Source organism: Sturnira hondurensis, unplaced genomic scaffold (genome assembly GCF_014824575.4).
Source record: "Sturnira hondurensis isolate 20B ecotype Veracruz unplaced genomic scaffold, ASM1482457v3 Scaffold0008196, whole genome shotgun sequence".
Lineage (NCBI taxonomy): Eukaryota > Metazoa > Chordata > Mammalia > Chiroptera > Phyllostomidae > Sturnira > Sturnira hondurensis.
Window position 1 is genome coordinate 21,622,938 of NW_028080827.1, and position 4,420 is coordinate 21,627,357.

Consider the following 4,420-nt stretch of genomic DNA (forward strand, 5'->3'; position numbering starts at 1 on the left):
GACTGAGAGAGGCTTGCTAACCACAGAGGCAAATCCAGCAGGAGAATGGCGAGCAGAGAGTGGGGCAACTGCCTTGAGCCAGCTAATTTTCTGGCCCTTCAGGGAAAATTCTTGGATGTTTAAAATCAAATGCCACATATGGAAATGTGGGGAGGTGATTGCTTTGATCAAATGCTTATATGTCCTCGGTACTAAAAACAATGCATTGCTTGCATTCCCTTAATTCCATCGACTCCACAAGGTCAGCCCTAATCCTGGTCCTGTGTCACAGGTGAGGAACGAGGCAGGTACTACCAGTGGCTATGCAGCACCCATTTTCTCTCTGTTCCTCCCGGCAGAGTCAACCCCACACAATTACTCCTTCTGATCTAAAGTTTAGGCTCTCAGAACAATTACTGTAGCCTCTTCCGCAGTTATCGATGGCTATGTGATTCCGTCTGGCCGGTGAGACCTGAATCAAAGTCTTCTGGGAGACTTCAGGGAAAGAGCTGCTTTCCTGATACCGGCATTGCCTTTTCTTCCCTGTTCCTTCCTTCTCCCGGCCTGGAACGTCGAGATGAGGCTGCTGGCAGATCAGCCCAGCTGTGGGCATGTGAAGGAGAGCCGTGTTCTACGGGAGGTGGAGCAGGAGAGAGAAGGAAACTGGGATATTGCTGACATTGCAAAGCCACTGTTTCCGCCCTGGAAGCACTACTTTTCAACTCTCAATGTGAAGAAAAACAACATTATTTGTTTAACACAGTTTCTGTTATAGGCAACTGAATGCAATCCCTAACGGATGCGGGAAAACTGGAGGAGTTTAAGGGACTTGCTCTCCCTTCCAAATAAAATGGTACACCAAAGCCAAATAAGACGTAGTATCCACACTTGAAGAATTCAAGCCCAGTTTGGGAGGCAGATACATAAAGAAACAATTGCAATATAATGTCTTTGGTGCAATGAGCGTGGTTTGTACAAGTTACCGTGAGTGTCTAGGAGAAGAAAAAAATGATACAAAGTGGAACAGAAGTTAACCAAGCAAAGGAGAGAGATGGGAAAAGGAGTTACAGCTCGAAAAGAGTAAGGAAGTGAGACGCAGCATGGCATGTACAACAAGCCACAAGCTGGTGGGAGTTGCTGGGGCATAAAGTGTAAGGCAGGCAATGGGGAGAAAGGCAGCTGGAGAGGTGTTTCACTTAGCTGTTACTGCACAATAATCTACCCCCAAACTTAGTGGCTTAAAACTACATTTAGCATTTAGCATAATTCCACAATCTGAGCTTGAATTCAGCTGGGTGGTTCTTCCATTCGTGGAGTATCTGTTGGGGTTGGAACATCCAAGAAAACTTCTTAACTTCCATAGCTGTCTGAGTTTGCACCTCTCTCTCTCTCTCTCTCTCTCTCTCTCTCGCTCCTCCTCCCCACCCCAGTCCCCTCCTTCCCTCACTTCTCCCTGTGGATAGCTAGGACTTCCTTGAAGCATGACGGTCTCAGGGTGATTGGCCTTCGTACATGGTGGATGGCTTCTCATCGAGAGAAAGAGGAAGCTGCCAGTGCCTTTCAGATCTTGGCTCAGAAGTACCAGAACATCATTTCCACTGCACTCTGTTGATCAAAGCAAGTCACAAGGCCACCCCTGCACCAGGGAGAGGAAGTAGCTTCTGCTTCTTGATGGGAGGGTGCTCATCTCTACTTCGTGATGAGCACGTACAGGGAGAGATGAATCCACAGTGGTTATCTCTGCAGACTCCCCACCACAGAGGTAAGAAGTGCACAGATGAAGGACAGCCTTGTCTGCTGGTCAGGTAGGTTGACGTGAACACCAGATGTGGGGGATTTGCCCTGCCTCGTATTTGGGATCTGAAAGGAGGATGCCTTTCAGACTGCCCTGACCCATCAGAGTAAAACAGACAGAGGAGTGTGATGGGACAGAGGAAGGGCTGGAGTTTGACTTCCCTGAACCCTCATTCAGTTTCCATGTGGCATGGACAGCACTCAAAGGTTCCCATATGTCATCGGAGATGGTTGAGTTGAGAGTCAGAGAGCCTTCTCTGGGGTCTCATTCTGTGAAGGGCAAGGTGAACCCATAAGAGAGGTTAGGCGGGCCTCTTAGGCCACAGGCTACAGGGGTGACTGGCAGAGAACCCCTGGAGTCAGGTTGGCGGGGGAAGCTAAGCAGGCCAGGCCACGTCCACCTGGGAGAAGGGCTGAGGCCCCGGCTAAGCCAAGGGTCCCGAGGAGGAGCCACCCGTAGCAGAGATCGGCGAGCATCTGGAAGATGTGGTAAAGTTGTTTTTGTTCCAAACTGAAATTAAGACAATTTGGGAAGACCCCAAACTACAAAGTTGCACTTCAGACATATCAATGTCTCTAAGCTTTTCTCAAAATAAAAAAGATTTTGATTATAGTATGAAATCTATTGATAAAAATGTTAAAAGGGTTTTGGTTTTCTAAAACCAATACTATGTTCAAAAGTAACATAGCTATGAAATAAGATAATCAAGAAAGGAAAGTTTTCATGTAAAAAGCATTTGAATGAATCAGTCCAAACTGTTATGGCATCTCCTTTGAGACGTTAGAATTGCTTTCTGAGTGCTTTTCTTACAAGCATTTTGGAACCCCGTTGCATAAACTGTAACCTTCTGGTCTGCCATACGTGCCTGTAAGAATAGGTATGGGCAGAGAAGCCCATGACTTCGGTCTTCACCCCATTCTTGCACTTTCCCAGACCTATGCGGGGGCTTTCCCAAGGCCCACCGCTTCCCCCCTCTGCTTCCAGATGTTGAACACAAGCCATCTCAGACAGCAGGGTGGTGGTTTCCTTTCAAGGACTCCTCTGAAGACCTGCCCACCCTTTTGGATTTGGTTTTCCTGTCTCGAGCATCTGATTCTTTTTCTGTCCTTTTAGCTCTCAGGACCTTCACTGCTACCTCTTATTCTGGGCTGGTCCTTCTGGGATGGTGGTTCTGCCCCAGACCTTCCGTCCAGGCCTTATTCTGAGCCAGGTGCTAACAGCCAGCAGATTGGATCAATAACCTGGGCGAAAGGCAGAGGTCTTGGAGTTGAATGTGGTGCTTCTTACAGGTAACATGTTTACATTCTAATAGCGTCTCCTGTGGGGAAGAGGTGTTCATTTAAAGGGGTTTCCAGACATTGAACAAACTGGAATGTGTAGAGGGTGGGGGAGGGGGGTGGTGTCTATCAGAGAGAAGGAGGAGGAGGAGGAGATAGAGGAAGAGGACAAGGAGGAGAAGGAAAAAGAGGAGGCAGAAATAAGTGGATCAATGCAACAGAAAGAACATGGAGAGTACCTTCAATCCCTTCCATTCAGAGGCTAACACTACTAATATTTCGTGTAGGTATGAATGAACATCTTTACCTCTAGAAGTCAAATTGAATCACTTTCATAGAACTCAGAAGCTGCATACTTGGTTTCCACGTGTACCTTTTAGTAACACACTCCTTGTTTCAGTAACCCCACTTCTAGGAATTTATCCCAAAGAAAAATCTAGAATAATAAGTATGACATTAGCTGTCACATACTGAATTTTAGTTGTGTACCAAGAGCTCTACACACATTGGCTTGTTTAATTCTTGCACTGAGACTTTAGAGCAGAAAATATCACCTGTTGCCTGAGGCTGCAAAAGTTAAGGACCTTGTCCAGAGCTAACAGGTTGGTCTGGGAATGGGGCTCCGTGTGGGGGAGGGTATCCCAGGAAAAGACCTCATCTACCCGGACCCTCTCAGAGATGAGTGTAACTTCTTGTCCCAGAGTCTCCTGTCCTCCCCCAGTTCTCCAAAGGCCCTGGGTTGGGGGGCAGTGTGCCCGGGAGTCTGGCCCTCACCTTCAGGGGTTGGGTGGCAGCACGTGACAGTGCCTCTTCCATGAAGCCTTTCCTCAGTGTCTCAGACCAATTCAGTCTCTTCTTTCTCTGTCGGTTTGGTGCTTGGACCTACCTCAGTACAACACAGAAGATACTGTACAGCCTTCCGTCTCATCAAAGTGTTTCACAAAATGCGTTCTTAGGATCCCAGTCAGAATCCTCTGGGAGCTGCTAAAAGCGCAGACCGACTGAGTCATCCGGTGGTGACGGAGCCCGGGAACCTGCATCTCACACACGTGTCGAGCCGCTCACAGCCCACTCCTCCGAGCGGGGCTCTTGCAGGGCCCTTTGTGTCCCCAGCGCACTCAGCATGGCGATGCACAGCAGACACAGTGTTTGGTGAATTCAGGGCACAGATGTATTTCTTAGGAAGGAAATGAGAGGGAGGAAGTGGAAAAAATAGGGTTATGGGTGTGGAATAACTAAAGAGGGTGTAATTTGAGAGCTGTTGTAGGAGAGTAAATAAAATGGCAACTCTCAGGGCTGATTTGGGGTCCACTGTTGAGACCCCTGGAGCGCTACCATAGAAATTCAGTCAACACCTCTTCCCCTCCTT

The 4,420-nt window shown here is 48.0% G+C and overlaps 1 long non-coding RNA gene across 1 annotated transcript; it reads right to left on the reverse strand.

Moving 5' to 3' along the window:
- Positions 1-252: 252 nt before the first annotated feature.
- LOC118992369 (uncharacterized) lies at positions 253-4,013 on the reverse strand. The gene is made up of 3 exons (XR_005067616.1): positions 3,826-4,013; positions 1,427-1,584; positions 253-610 (listed from the first exon to the last, which is right to left on the reverse strand). It is a non-coding gene; the product is annotated as an uncharacterized LOC118992369 (long non-coding RNA).
- Between the last annotated feature and the right edge of the window lie 407 nt (positions 4,014-4,420).